This window comes from Hoplias malabaricus, chromosome 13 (assembly GCF_029633855.1).
Source record: "Hoplias malabaricus isolate fHopMal1 chromosome 13, fHopMal1.hap1, whole genome shotgun sequence".
NCBI lineage: Eukaryota > Metazoa > Chordata > Actinopteri > Characiformes > Erythrinidae > Hoplias > Hoplias malabaricus.
In genome coordinates this window covers 36,678,336-36,695,379 of record NC_089812.1, presented here as the reverse complement: position 1 = coordinate 36,695,379, position 17,044 = coordinate 36,678,336, and positions in this window count along the sequence as shown.

The window sequence follows — 17,044 nt, the reverse complement described above, 5'->3', positions numbered from 1 at the left end:
GGAATGCCTCAGTATACCCCCGGAGGAGCTGGGGATCGTGGCTGGGGAAAGGGAGGTCTGGGTGTCTTTGCTCCGACTGCTTCCCGTGCGACCCGGACCCGGATAAGCGGTGGATAATGAATGGATGGATACTGCACTGAGCAACAACTTTCCATTTTCTGCATCTACCACTCACACTTTCTTTAAGAGGGAGTTTCTTAATGTGCTACTCATTAATTTCAACTCGAACCCCGCAATGAGTGGGGTAGAAACACACCTTATATAATCAGCTTTGTAAGTCTTGAATGTCTGAATGCTTCTGTGAGCTCCGTATACCGTTAGAAAGCGCAGATCCTACCGTTTCTAAAAACAGCGCTCTCATCGCGGTGCTGTGAAGCCTCTGGGAGTAATCCAGTGTGAAAAACCACCTAAAAATCAAGGCGCTCCTTCAAAATTTTTGTCTTATGTCCTTGTCATGAAAGACTGTAATGATAGGCGCTAAAATCAGAAAAAGCCGCTGCAAAGAGACAAGAAAGACACTGTTTACATTTTAAGTTTCGTTTTGACTCACATAACGTCAACCCACGCTGTCTCTGGGCAGAAAAATTTGAGTCATCAGCAAAAACGTATTCCTATTATTGATTTATAGTTTTTCAGGTTTTTTTTAGGTTTCACATCAAATAACACTGCATTAGATCAACAAATATAAACTAAAAAGCTTAAATAATTATTTATTGTGTGTTTTATAAATAAACAAGTATTATTTCATCATTTTTAAAAGGATTATAATAATAATAATTGTAAATATTATCAGCATCTGAGAAAACTGTACCAAAGTACCAAAATGTTTTTTTATTTGTTGGGATATTGTCCATATTTGCCCTGAACTAAATTCCTGAAAGTCTGGGCCTGCTGTGACTGTCAGAACTTTATCAGTCATACATCCCAGAGCTTAGAATATCAAGAAAAATATGTCCGTCTGATGCTACAAATTTATTTTGTCACAGTAATATGACATGTAATAAATTAGCATCAAAAATGCTTATGTTTTCAACTAAAAGACACCTCACACTAACAATCTGTGTCAAGATATCCGATGTGGGAATATGATTTCAAGGCTGTACATTGAGAAATATGAAAAAAAAAAAAAAAAGCAGGCGCTAGGTAAAATTTTTGGTCAAAACATGACAAATTTATAGAAAAATTGATTTATCGGTCAGCATGAAAACCTCAAGTGATTACATATTTGAGTAGCTAAGGTTCTTTAGAAAATAAAACAACATAGATTGTCACATATATGTCAATAATACAATATGTCACATAATTACTGTTTAAATGCAACTGAAAGAGGCACTGACAAAAAAACGGAATAGCAAAATAGCTATATATATAGGGTCCATGGGGTTAAAGCTAAACCTATTTGGAATAATAGGTTTTTTTTTTCTTAGTGTAGTCTGTCCTTTTCACAGAGACACTCAAACTCTCAATGTTAAGAGGTTACAGGTGAAACTGATATTGCACTACTAATCTTTAAGGGCTGAATAATCAAATTATGGCAATATATCATTAAAAATACTGAATTTTCTTACTGTAAAACACCATGATGTGTTACAAGAACCACACATGACTGATAATAAGCTCAGAATTTGTACACAGGTTATAGCAACCATTTAATGAGAAAACAGGCTTAGCTCGTGGTCAGTACACAGAGTCGACTCCTTGCCACACGATCAGGAACACAACCATGGGGCTGAGCCTGCTGGCTTGATTTTGATAAGTGTGGGATAATGAATAATACATTCATTCATTATCTGTAAGCGCTTATCCAGTCCAGGGTCGCAGTGGGTCCTGGAGTCATTGGGCGCAAGTCACGAATACACCCTGGAGGGGGCGCCAGTCCTTCACAGGGCAACACAGACACACACACATTCACTCACACCTACAGAAAATTTTTGAGTCGCCAATCCACCTACCAACGTGTGTTTTGGACCATGGGAGGAAACCGGAGCACCTGGAGGAAACCCACGTGGACACGGGGAGAACACACCAACTCCTCACAGACAGTCACCCGGAGTGGGAATTGAACCCACAACCTCCAGGCCCCTGGAGCTGTGTGACTGCGACACTACCTGTTGTGCCACTCTTGTCCTCTTCCTAGTGTTTTCAACCTCTTCTGGGATGTGATCAGTGCACTCTGATCAAAGAAAATAAAAAGTCAGATTAACCAATTGGTTACCATGGCAGGATAGACATTTCTGGGAATAGAATTTAAAAAATAAAAGAAATTAAAACAATGGGGCAGATCATCTTTATTCCAAGCACAGCACAAAAACAAGGATCATTTTCTCAAAGAATGGCTTGGAAGAACAAATCATAACATTCATTCATTATACAGCTTATCCAGTTCAGGGTCACGGGTGGGTCTAGAGCCTACCTGGAATCATTGGGCACAAGGCAGGAATATACCTCGGAGGGGGTGCCAGACCCTCACAGGGCAGCACACACATTCAGTCACACACTCACACCTACCTACACCACACTTCTGAGCCTCTAATCCACCTACCAACGTATGTTTTTGGAGTGTGCGAGGAAACCGGAGCACCCGGAGGAAACCCATGCAGACACAGAGAGAACACACCACACTCCTCACAGACAGTCACCCGGAGGAAACCCACACAGACACAGGGAGAACACACCACACTCCTCACAGACAGTCACCCGGAGGAAACCCACGCAGATACAGGGAGAACACACCACATTCCTCACAGACAGTCACCCGGAGGAAACCCACGCAGACACAGGGAGAACACACCACACTCCTCACAGACAGTCACCTGGAGCAGGACTTGAACCCACAAGCTCCAGGACCCTGGAGCTGTGACAGAGACACTACCTGCTGCTCCACCGAGACACCCCAAATCCTAACAGAACAAATAAAATATGGCTATAAGATACCTTGAGCCCTTCAAATAGCACTGTTCAAACTGTTCTGGGTCTTCTGCATCCCTAAAAGACAGGGAACTGCATTAATGGTGGAAAAAAATAAAATAAAATAAAGATAAACATTGAATGAGAAGGTGTACTGCACTGTGCTGTGTGTGTGTGTATATATATATATATATATATATATATATATATATATATATATACACTGGTCGGTCTTAGGGCACTGATAGCATCATCCACTGCCTCATTATCAGGTTCACTTTCATTGCTGTCTTCAGTTGCGTTGATCTCGTCTTAAACTCGTAACTCATATTCTACTTTACATTAGCTTTTAAAAGGACAAGTTACACAAGATATCACTGCTGCTGAATCAAAACCTTGTATTTCCAACTTATAATTCAAGTGTAACATGATTTTATTACAAGCAATTTAGGATGATTTATTTTAATCCACTTGTCAAGTTAAGGGCAACGGACGAGTGAAAAATTCATGATTTGACTCTATACCAATCAACTGCTCCTCATAGCAAAATAAATCAGCTTCTTTATACAAACATGCTTCTTTCCTGGGCTTTAGACACTGCCTTTGCATTCATATTTTGGAAAAAACTTTAAACCGCAAGATTTGGTGAACGGGACTCTGCTCATTGGCTCTTGTTTGCACATTCTAATGCAAGCTCAACTGAACTGTCTGATTCAATTCACTATCTAAGTCTGACTCTGGCACATATTCTTCATCTGATGTAGCCCACCACTTTATTCTAAACTGTTTAGACTGGTTTCACTCAATATTACAAACAATCATACTTTAAATTGGGGTACAAGACCAATTAAAAAATGTATTGTATATTATGTGGAAACAGTCCAAATACTTTAGATGGAGTAAGGTATATATGGTATATATTTTAACAAAATATAGAGTTAAAAATGTTTCCATCCATCAACTAACAATCAGTTTTTAAAAAATGACATATCAAACAGTTTACAGTTAACAGGCACATCTATAATGACATACTATTAATCATTTTCTGTCATAATATCTAAATAATAATTGTTACTGATCTTTACACTGGTCCAACACATTCCACACATTTGTTCATGCTTGAAACCGTTGCAAGGACTATTTCATGTTCACAGGTCTGGTGACAAAAGTGATATATCCTCATCAGAAAATATATTAAAATCTAGAGAATCATAGTTTAAATTTCTGCAGTCATTGTCCTGAGGATCACACAGTGTAAGCACATGTCCTAGAGCTTCAGAAACAGATGCCATCGAGATCACAATTTTGTCTCACACTATATACACAGGCTGCCATAAGTATGAACTAAGCCTCTGCAGAGTCCCTGTAAAACATTGTCCTAACAAAACAGGTCTTGGACTTACACATTAACACACACAAAATCCCAGTAAACACTGCAGTCCCAGTAAGTACTAAAGTTCATATACAGAAGATTTCTGTCACACACATTAACAGACAGATCTTCCATTAATCGATACAAAGAACTGAGACATTTTCTCACACATTTTTTCAGTACATTTGTATGTCCTTATTAAACATACTTTACCTGGACCTATACAGCTCAAATACACACACACACACACACACACACATTAGATCAATTCTATGAGAAATAACGGTATTATGTTCACACATCACTACTTACCTCACATGTTGCTTCAGGTATCTGTTTTTTCGGTTGCAGTTGGTCTCCCTCATTAGCTGTCTGTAGGCTGGTATTGATAACTGCAGGCTTCGGAAACAGATACAATGAATTAGAGCAACAAATTTAAGAGCAATATCCATCCATCCATTATCCACCGCTTATCCGGGTCCGGGTCGCGGGGGAAGCAGTCGGAGCAAAGAAACCCAGACCTCCCTCTCCCCAGCCACCGACGCCAGCTCCTCCGGGGGTATACCGAGGCGTTCCCAGGCCAGTCGAGACATATAGTCTCTCCAGCGTGTTCTTGGTCTGCCCCGGGGCCTCCTCCCCGTTGGACATGCCCGGAACACCTCTCCAGGAAGGCGTCCAGGAGGCATCCGAACCAGATGCCCGAACCACCTCAACTGGCTCCTCTCGACGTGGAGGAGCAGCGGCTCCACTCCTAGTCTCTCCCGGATGTCCGAGCTCCTAACCCTGTCTCTAAGGGAGAGTCCAGACATCCTGCGGAGAAAACTCATTTCAGCCGCTTGTACCCGCGATCTCGTTCTTTCGGTCACTACCCAAAGCTCGTGACCATAGGTGAGGGTTGGGAGGTAGATTGACCGGTAAATCGAGAGCTTTGCTTTTCTGCTCAGCTCTTTCTTCACCACAACGGACCGGTACAGACCCCGCATTACTGCTGACGCTGCACCGATCCGCCTGTCAATCTCACGCTCCATCTTTCCCTCACTCGTGAACAAGACCCCGAGGTATTTAAACTCCTCCACTTGAGGCAGGATCTCACTTCCAACCTGGAGAGAGCACTCCACCCTTTTCCGACTGAGTACCATGGACTCGGACTTGGAGGTACTGATCCTCATCCCTACCGCTTCACACTCGGCTGCAAACTGGCCCAGCAAGAGCTGGAGGTCCCGGCTCGATGAAGCCAACAAGACCACATCATCTGCAAAAAGCAGACATGGGATCCTGAGACCACCAAACCGGACACCCTCCGTCACTTGGCTACGCCGAGAAATTCTGTCCATAAAAATTGTGAACAGAACCGGTGACAACGGGCAGCCCTGACGGAGTCCAACTCCGACTGGAAACCAGTCGGACTTACTGCCAGCCATACGAACCAGACTCCTGCTCTGTTTGTACAGGGACTGGATAGCTCGTAACAAAGAGCCCAGTACCCCATACTCCCTGAGCACCCCCCACAGAATACCCCGAGGGACACGGTCGAATGCCTTCTCCAGATCCACAAAACACATGTAGACTGGTTGAGCAAACTCCCATGCACCCTCCAGGATCCTAGCGAGGGTAAAGAGCTGGTCCTGTGTTCCACGACCGGGGCGGAATCCGCATTGTTCCTCCTGGATCCGAGGTTCAACTATCGGTCGGTCTCCAGTACCCCCGCATAGACCTTACCGGGGAGGCTGAGGAGTGTGATCCCCCTATGGTTGGAACACACCCTCCGATCCCCCTTTTTAAAAAGGGGAACCACCACCCCAGTCTGCCAGTCCAGAGGCACTGCCCCCGATGTCCACGCGATGTTGCAAAGACGTGTCAACCAGGACAGCCCCACAACATCCAGAGCCTTGAGGAACCCGGGGTGAACCTCATCCACCCCCGGGGCCCTACCGCCAAGGAGTTTCCCTACCACCTTGGCCACTTCAGCCCCAGTGATAGACGAGCCCCCCCCCGGGGTCCCCAAGCTCTGCTTCCTCTGCGGAAGACGTGCTGGTGGGATTGAGAAGATCCTCGAAGTATTCCTTCCACCGTCTGGTGACGTCCCCAGTCGAGGTCAACAGTTCCCCACCCCCACCATATACAGTGTTGGTGGAAAACTGCTTTCCCCTCCTGAGTCGCCTGACGGTTTGCCAGAAACTTCTCGGAGCCGACCGAAAGTCGTTTTCCATGTTCTCACCGAACTCCTACCACACCCGAGTTTTTGCCTTAGCGACTGCCGAGGCTGCGAGCCGCTTGGCTCCTCGGTACCTGTCGGCTGCCTCCGGAGTCCCCTGAGCCAACCATGCTCGATAGGACTCTTTCTTCAGCTTGACAGCCTCCCTCACCCGGGGTGTCCACCACCGAGTGCGGGGATTGCCACCCCGACAGGCACCGACAACCTTGCAGCCACAGCTCCGTTCAGCCGCCTCAACAATGGAGGTCCGGAACATGGCCCACTCGGACTCAATGTCACCAGCCTCCCCCGGGATGCAGTCGAAGCTCTGCCGGATGTGGGAGTTGAAGATCTTTCTGACAGGTTCCTCTGCCAAACGTTCCCAGCAAACCCTCAACACACGTTTGGGCCTGCCAGGTCTGTCCGGCATCCTCCCCCGCCATCTGATCCAACACACCACAAGGTGGTGATCAGTTGACAGCTCAGCGTCTCTCTTCACCCGAGTGTCCAGAACATATGGCCGCAGGTCAGATGATACGACTATAAAATCGATCATCGAAATGCGGCCTAGGGTGTCCTGATGCCAGGTGTACTTGTGGACACCCTTATGTTCGAACATGGTGTTCGTAATGGACAAACTGTGACGAGCACAGAAATCCAATAACTGAACACCACTCGGGTTCAGATCAGCGGGGCCGTTCCTCCCAATCACGCCCCTCCAGGTCTCACTGTCATTACCCACGTGAGCGTTGAAGTCCCCCAGCAGAACAATGGAGTCCCCAGAATGAGTGTTCTCCAGCACTCCCTCTAGGGTCCCCAAGAAGGCATGGTACTCTGAACTGCTGTTCGGTGCATAAGCACAAACAACAGTCAGAGCTCTTTCCCCAACCCGAAGGCGCAGGGAAATTACCCTCTCGTTCACTGGGGTAAACCCCAACGTACAGGCGCTAAGCCGGGGGGCTATGAGTAAGCCCACACCTGCCTTACGCCTCTCACCCTGGGCAACTCCAGAGTGAAAGAGCATCCAGCCCCTCTCGAGGAGATTGGTTCCAGAGCCCATACTGTGTGTCGAGGTGAGCCCAACTATATCTAGTCGGTACCTCTCAACCTCGCGCACCAGCTCAGGCTCTTTTCCCACCAGAGAGGTTACGTTCCATGTTCCAAAAGCCAGTTTCAGTAACCGAGGATCAGAACGCCAGGGCCCCCGACCCCGACCACCACCCGATCCACAATGCACCAGACCCGGATTACTACCTCTCCCACAGGAGGTGGGCCCATGGGAGAGTGGACCCATGTATCCCCTTCGGGCTAAGCCCGGCCGGACTCCATAGGTGAAAATCCGGCCACCAGGCGCTCGCCAAGGAGCCCCTCCCCCAGGCCTGGCTCCAGGGTGAGGCCCCGGTAACCCTGCTCCGGGCAAGGGAGGCTATGTCCTCGTTGTCTTTTTTAAGAGCAATATATTACTGTTAAATTTGCATTTTTGTGCTTCTTATTTACAGTGAATGCTTTTCATTAAATACCTTGCATCTCCATGGCCATTCAGAGTCACCATAGTTGTACGTAATCTCTTCTGCGGGATTTGTTTCTTGTGGCAAAAATACCCAGATGGGGTATTCCTGCAATTGTGATTGTTTTCATTTTGCTATTTGGATTAACATGGTCATCGTTCACAAGTCTCCCAAGACAGCCATCTTCCTGAGACGCATCACCACTGAAAAATATTCATAAATCAGAACAAATACTAGAATAATACAAATTTAGACACTCAGCTTAATTAACCCCCTGAAACAACTGAGAAAACCTTAATCAGCACTCACCCAGTCATATTAAACCCCATTAACAACAGAGAATGACTAAAATAGCACTCACCCAGTCATATTAAACCCATAAACAACAGAGAATGACTAAAATAATTAATTAACCCCCTGAAACAACTGAGAAAACCTTAATCAGCACTCACCCAGTCATATTAAACCCCATTAACAACAGAGAATGACTAAAATAGCACTCACCCAGTCATATTAAACCCCATTAACAACAGAGAATGACTAAACTAGCACTCACCCAGTCATATTAAACCCCATAAACAAAGAGAATGACTAAACTAGCACTCACCCAGTCATATTAAACCCCTGAAACAACTGAGAATGACTAAACTAGCACACACCCAGTCATATTAAACCCCTGAAACAACTGAGAATGACTAAAATAGCACTCACCCAGTCATATTAAACCCCATAAACAAAGAGAATGACTAAACTAGCACTCACCCAGTCATATTAAACCCCATTAACAACAGAGAATGACTAAACTAGCACTCACCCAGTCATATTAAACCCCATAAACAAAGAGAATGACTAAACTAGCACTCATCCAGTCATATTAAACCCCATTAACAACAGAGATTGACTAAAATAGCACTCACCCAGTCATATTAAACCCCATAAACAAAGAGAATGACTAAACTAGCACTCACCCAGTCATATTAAACCCCATAAACAAAGAGAATGACTAAACTAGCACTCACCCAGTCATATTAAACCCCATAAACAAAGAGAATGACTAAACTAGCACTCACCCAGTCATATTAAACCCCATTAACAACAGAGAATGACTAAACTAGCACTCACCCAGTCATATTAAACCCCATTAACAACAGAGAATGACTAAACTAGCACTCACCCAGTCATATTAAACCCCATAAACAAAGAGAATGACTAAACTAGCACTCACCCAGTCATATTAAACCCCTGAAACAACTGAGAATGACTAAAATAGCACTCACCCAGTCATATTAAACCCCATAAACAAAGAGAATGACTAAACTAGCACTCACCCAGTCATATTAAACCCCATTAACAACAGAGAATGACTAAACTAGCACTCACCCAGTCATATTAAACCCCATAAACAAAGAGAATGACTAAAATAGCACTCACCCAGTCATATTAAACCCATAAACAACAGAGAATGACTAAAATAATTAATTAACCCCCTGAAACAACTGAGAAAACCTTAATCAGCACTCACCCAGTCATATTAAACCCCATTAACAACAGAGAATGACTAAAATAGCACTCACCCAGTCATATTAAACCCCATTAACAACAGAGAATGACTAAACTAGCACTCACCCAGTCATATTAAACCCCATAAACAAAGAGAATGACTAAACTAGCACTCACCCAGTCATATTAAACCCCTGAAACAACTGAGAATGACTAAAATAGCACTCACCCAGTCATATTAAACCCCATAAACAAAGAGAATGACTAAACTAGCACTCACCCAGTCATATTAAACCCCATAAACAAAGAGAATGACTAAACTAGCACTCACCCAGTCATATTAAACCCCATTAACAACAGAGAATGACTAAAATAGCACTCACCCAGTCATATTAAACCCATAAACAACAGAGAATGACTAAAATAATTAATTAACCCCCTGAAACAACTGAGAAAACCTTAATCAGCACTCACCCAGTCATATTAAACCCCATTAACAACAGAGAATGACTAAACTAGCACTCACCCAGTCATATTAAACCCCATTAACAACAGAGAATGACTAAACTAGCACTCACCCAGTCATATTAAACCCCATAAACAAAGAGAATGACTAAACTAGCACTCACCCAGTCATATTAAACCCCTGAAACAACTGAGAATGACTAAAATAGCACTCACCCAGTCATATTAAACCCCATAAACAAAGAGAATGACTAAACTAGCACTCACCCAGTCATATTAAACCCCATTAACAACAGAGAATGACTAAACTAGCACTCACCCAGTCATATTAAACCCCATAAACAAAGAGAATGACTAAACTAGCACTCATCCAGTCATATTAAACCCCATTAACAACAGAGATTGACTAAAATAGCACTCACCCAGTCATATTAAACCCCATAAACAAAGAGAATGACTAAACTAGCACTCACCCAGTCATATTAAACCCCATAAACAAAGAGAATGACTAAACTAGCACTCACCCAGTCATATTAAACCCCATAAACAAAGAGAATGACTAAACTAGCACTCACCCAGTCATATTAAACCCCATTAACAACAGAGAATGACTAAACTAGCACTCACCCAGTCATATTAAACCCCATTAACAACAGAGAATGACTAAACTAGCACTCACCCAGTCATATTAAACCCCATAAACAAAGAGAATGACTAAACTAGCACTCACCCAGTCATATTAAACCCCTGAAACAACTGAGAATGACTAAAATAGCACTCACCCAGTCATATTAAACCCCATAAACAAAGAGAATGACTAAACTAGCACTCACCCAGTCATATTAAACCCCATTAACAACAGAGAATGACTAAACTAGCACTCACCCAGTCATATTAAACCCCATAAACAAAGAGAATGACTAAACTAGCACTCATCCAGTCATATTAAACCCCATTAACAACAGAGATTGACTAAAATAGCACTCACCCAGTCATATTAAACCCCATAAACAAAGAGAATGACTAAACTAGCACTCACCCAGTCATATTAAACCCCATAAACAAAGAGAATGACTAAACTAGCACTCACCCAGTCATATTAAACCCCATAAACAAAGAGAATGACTAAACTAGCACTCACCCAGTCATATTAAACCCCATTAACAACAGAGAATGACTAAACTAGCACTCACCCAGTCATATTAAACCCCATAAACAAAGAGAATGACTAAACTAGCACTCACCCAGTCATATTAAACCCCATTAACAACAGAGAATGACTAAACTAGCACTCACCCAGTCATATTAAACCCCATAAACAAAGAGAATGACTAAACTAGCACTCACCCAGTCATATTAAACCCCTGAAACAACTGAGAATGACTAAAATAGCACTCACCCAGTCATATTAAACCCCATAAACAAAGAGAATGACTAAACTAGCACTCACCCAGTCATATTAAACCCCATTAACAACAGAGAATGACTAAACTAGCACTCACCCAGTCATATTAAACCCCATAAACAAAGAGAATGACTAAACTAGCACTCATCCAGTCATATTAAACCCCATTAACAACAGAGATTGACTAAAATAGCACTCACCCAGTCATATTAAACCCCATAAACAAAGAGAATGACTAAACTAGCACTCACCCAGTCAAATTAAACCCCATAAACAAAGAGAATGACTAAACTAGCACTCACCCAGTCATATTAAACCCCATAAACAAAGAGAATGACTAAACTAGCACTCACCCAGTCATATTAAACCCCATTAACAACAGAGAATGACTAAACTAGCACTCACCCAGTCATATTAAACCCCATAGACAACAGAGAATGACTAAACTAGCACACACCCAGTCATATTAAACCCTATAAACAACAGAGAATGACTAAACTAGCACTCACCCAGTCATATTAAACCCCATAAACAAAGAGAATGACTAAACTAGCACTCACCCAGTCATATTAAACCCCATTAACAACAGAGAATGACTAAACTAGCACTCACCCAGTCATATTAAACCCCATAAACAAAGAGAATGACTAAACTAGCACTCACCCAGTCATATTAAACCCCATTAACAACAGAGAATGACTAAAATAGCACTCACCCAGTCATATTAAACCCCATAAACAAAGAGAATGACTAAACTAGCACTCACCCAGTCATATTAAACCCCATTAACAACAGAGAATGACTAAACTAGCACTCACCCAGTCATATTAAACCCTATAAACAACAGAGAATGACTAAACTAGCACACACCCAGTCATATTAAACCCCATAAACAACAGAGAATGACTAAACTAGCACACACCCAGTCATATTAAACCCTATAAACAACAGAGAATGACTAAACTAGCACTCACCCAGTCATATTAAACCCATAAACAACAGAGAATGACTAAAATAGCACTCACCCAGTCATATTAAACCCTATAAACAACAGAGAATGACTAAACTAGCATCCAGTTACCTTGATGCTAATATAACACTGAAAATCACATTGAAATTCTAAGTGGGATTTATGAATGAAATGAACAGGGTAGGTCACTAGACAACCCTGCAATGGAAGTGACACGTATGTTCATTAGAAACTGCCCAAGCCAATTGATAAGTGGTCAGTGAATGAGGTACAGGAAGTGTTGAGTGAGTATCATGCTGAAACAAGCTTCACAACCTCTGCTCCTTTGTACACTGAGAAAAAAAAGCGGAATCACTGTGAACAAAGCAGAGGTGTGTCCTAGCCCCGTTGCTACTTCCAGCAGTCAAGTGGCGCAACTGCCGTCTAGCTCTGACCATAGTAGTTTAGCTCGTGTTGTGGAGATGCTAGAGAAAATATTGCTGCGTGATGCTGGAGCAGTACAGACTGGCTTTCGGAGGGGAACTTCTAATAAGCTGCCCAGAATTGAAGGCTTTGACAACACAACTTGCTTTATCTGCAATAACGTCGCTCATTCTGTTTTTCTCACTGCCGTGAGAAGAAACTGTGTTTTCAGTGCCATTCAGCTGGTCACATGCCACAACTGCACTGAGAGGACAAGTCTTTCCCCTGAGCACCAGGGAAACTAGCTAGTCTGCACTTTGGGGATGGCAGTGCAGACGAGCATGGTGAGCCTCCCAACGAGAAAATAGGAGTTGATGACATTCACGATAGTGAGTCCTATTATCCCAGGGCAAGCGACTTACGGCTTCGGCTGTCACTGAGGCAAAAACTCAGTGACAGGTGTGGGAGGAGTTTGGTGAGAACATGGAAAACAACTTTCGTCCGGACGTCATTTGGCGGTGGAAGGAATACTTTGAGGATCTTCTCAATCCCACCAGCATGTCTACCACAGAGGAAGTAGAGTTTAGGGACCCTGGGGGGAGTTTGCTCAACCAGTCTACATGTGTTTTGTGGATCTGGAGAAGGCATTCAACTGTGTCGACTGTGTGGGCTCTTTGCTATGAGCCATCCAGTCCCTGTATAAACAGAGCAGGAGTCTGTTCGTATGGCTGGCAGTAAGTCCAGTCGGAGTTGGACTCCGTCAGGGCTGCCCGTCGTCATCGGTTCTGTTCATAATTTTTATGGACAGAATTTCTCGGCGTAGCCTAGTGGTGGAAGGTGTCTGGTTTGGTGGTCTCAGGATTCCATGTCTGCTTTTTGCAGATGATGTTGTCTTGTTGGCTTCATCGAGCCGGGACCTCCAGCTCTTGCTGGACCATTTTGCAGCCAAGTGTGAAGCGGTAGGGATGAGGATCAGCACCTCCAAGTCCGAGTCCATGGTACTCAGTCAGAAAAGGGCGGAGTGCTCTCTCCAGGTTGGAAGTAAAATCCTGCCTTAAGTGAAGGAGTTTAAATACCTCGGGGTCTTGATCACAAGTGAGGGAAAGTTGGAGCGGGAGATTGACAGGCAGATCGGTGCAGCATCAGCAGTAATGCAGACTGGTCCGCTGAGGTGAAGAGCAGAAAAGCAAAGCTCTCGATTTACCGTTCAATCTATGTCCCAACCCTCACCTATGGTCACAAGCTTTGGGTAGTGACCGAAAGAACGAGATCACGGGTACAAGCGGCTGAAATTAGTTTTCTCCGCAGGGTGTCTGGACTCTCCCTTAGAGACAGGGTTAGGAGCTCGGACATCCGGGAGAGACCCAGAGTGGAGCCGCTGCTCCTACACGCCGAGAGGAGCCAGTTGAGGTGGTTCGGGCATCTTGTTTGGATGCCTCCTGGACGCCATCCTGGTGAGGTGTTCCGGGCATGTCCAACGGGGAGGAGGCCCCAGGGCAGACCAAGAACATGCTGGAGAGACTACATGTCTCGAACGCCTCGGTATACCCCCGGAGGAGCTGGAGGTGGGGGCTGGGGAGGGGGAGGTCTGGGCTTTCAGACTGCTTCCCCCACGACCCGGACCCGGATAAGCGGTAGATAATGGATGGACGGATGAACTAATTCATTTTCATTAGTAGGAAGTGAAATATGAAATATTTCAGCCAAGATACTCTCCAGCACAGAGGAGCTGTGTGAGATAAATAACTGTTTGATAAGTGTGATGCCACTTGTGAAAAAAGGAATAAATTAAACATAAAAAGAAGCAAATGTGTCTTTGGCAGGACAATTTGGGAGCAGAGGACCCGTGGAGAGAGAACTATGTCTCTGGCAGTTCTTTCCCTGGGAGCCGAGGAATCATGTATATAGGGAGAGCTGTGTCTCCCGCTGCTCTGTCTTTAGGAGCAGAGAAGCCTCAGAGGGAGCTGTGACTCCTGCTCACGGTCAGTCCCGGTGTTGTAAATAGTTGTGCTACTGTAGATAATCTAATATAAGAAGTAGCTTGTAAAAATGACGTCAAATTTACCACTGAATTAAATGGAAGGTGATGATTATATGAATGTTGGATAATAATCCATCCATCCATCCATTATCTGTAACCGCTTATCCAATTTTAGGGTCGCGGGGGGTCCAGAGCCTACCTGGAATCATTGGGCGCAAGGCGGGAATACACCCTGGAGGGGACGCCAGTCATTTGGATAATAATAATAATAATAATAATAATAATAATAATAATAATAATTGTTGTTATTTTAAATATGCAAATTATTCTATGAAAATAGTCTAAATGGTATTTGTAATACAATTATTAATAGTAAAAATAATAAAAATATTTAAGACCTTCCTGTTAATCACTGGCAGTAGATTAATAAATGCTCTCTGACATCACTTTATATTAATATCCCTGTTTATAAGAACACTGATCAGTAAAATCAGACGATACAATCCTAACTCGGCGCTGTAAAATGACACAACCTTATCCCAGATCAGCATTCTGATAAACATGAGCTACATTTATTTAATATTTCTGAACAGACATGTCAATCTCAGAACAGTTGCTTTACCACAAGGTGAGTGCAAAATAAACCCACAAGAGGACTGTAAATAAATGAGTTTAATTAAAGTATAGCGGAGGATGGGGAGGACAGGGATGTTACTCAGCTGGGGCGATCTTATTCGAGTGGCAGCGGCAGGTGAAGGACTTTTTCATTGCCTTCCACGCCCGCTTGAAGAACGCTCGAACCCTGTTCTTCCTCTTGGGCTTCCCTTTAGAGAAGAGAATAAGATTGTGTATGTAACATCTCCGCTCAGTGAAGGCAGCTCTTTAAAGCCAGTTGTGGAGAACTGAGTTGATGTTCTTAGCTGTTACTCACCAGCTGCCATCTCTCCTTCTGCTGCTGCTCCTGTTCCACTGGAAGAGTCCTCACTGGAACCAGGGGATGGGAGCTCTGGAGAGCTCACACCATCTAGCACATCTCCCTCGCCATTGACCGGACGAGGAGCGGAGGACAGACTGTGAAGACTCCAGCTCAGTCTCCTCCATCACTGACTTTACGGTAAGGATGGTGCAGGGGGTTGGAAACCCAGAGCTCGCACCACCACAGGGAGATGGTGCCTCCTCTTCCTGGACCTCAGCGACTTGCTCATCTGCCACTGTCCCCTATAAAAGGTATGGAAAGAGGAATATATATATATATATATATATATATATATATATATATATATTAACTGAACCTGGAACTATGTTAAGACCACCTTAAACAGCCATAACTCCATGCAGTTTACTTTCAAGATTGTGTGGTCTGATATGGTTTAGATATTTCACAAACTACATCAAAATGTGAAGATAAGAGAATCTGCGCAATATTAGCTTTTGAAACACATTACAAATACTTACATGCTTAACTGTGATTTGATCAGTCCAAACACAGACGAAGAGTATTAAATATCTGCAGTTATTATAATAATGAAGATTCTGATTCATCTTAATGGAATCAGTAAACTTCAGAGAGAGACTCGCTGTCCTCGGGCTCAGAGCCTCCACTCTCTTCATCAGATGAAGACAGGGCAAATCTGACAGGTGGCATTAGAATCTGCTCACACAAATAAACAACATGCCACAGGACATTCTTCATTTTACTTGGTTTCTCTGTAAGTTACTCATTTGATTGTTTCTTAATTATCATTACAATTAACAGGTCTCCATTTCTCACCACAAGAATTCTGATCCCGTCCACGTTTCATCTAACAGGACCCCCTGTGAAAGCACATAGAATAAGTACATTATAAAATAAAATATAACACATTAATACCTGAACCTGGAAATGGGTTCAGACTACATTTGTAAGACCCATACAATGTTTTTACAAATTACAGCTGAGATAAAAAACTGTTAAAACAATAGATTTGTTGCAATATGAGCTCTTTATATTTAATCCAGATCCAAGTCTAATAAAGCAAATTCAGGATGAAATGTATTTGAACACTTACACACTCTCCCAGTTTTATTTCAAGGAACTCTTCAGAACCTCCAGAAGTTGAGTTCTGGGCGTAGGACAAGCTGCGCTTACGGACTGATATTTTCGTCATCTGGAAAAAAGAGGAGATAACAACTATGTACAATATACAGTTGCTACACAATATACACTACTCTCATATCCCATTACTGTCCATGTGGAGTAAATGTTGACATTAAAGTTGATCAGAAATTGTCACCGCCGACAAATCACAGATATCAGATATATATCACAGATATAAAATTACATTTGTGATTTTAAAAATA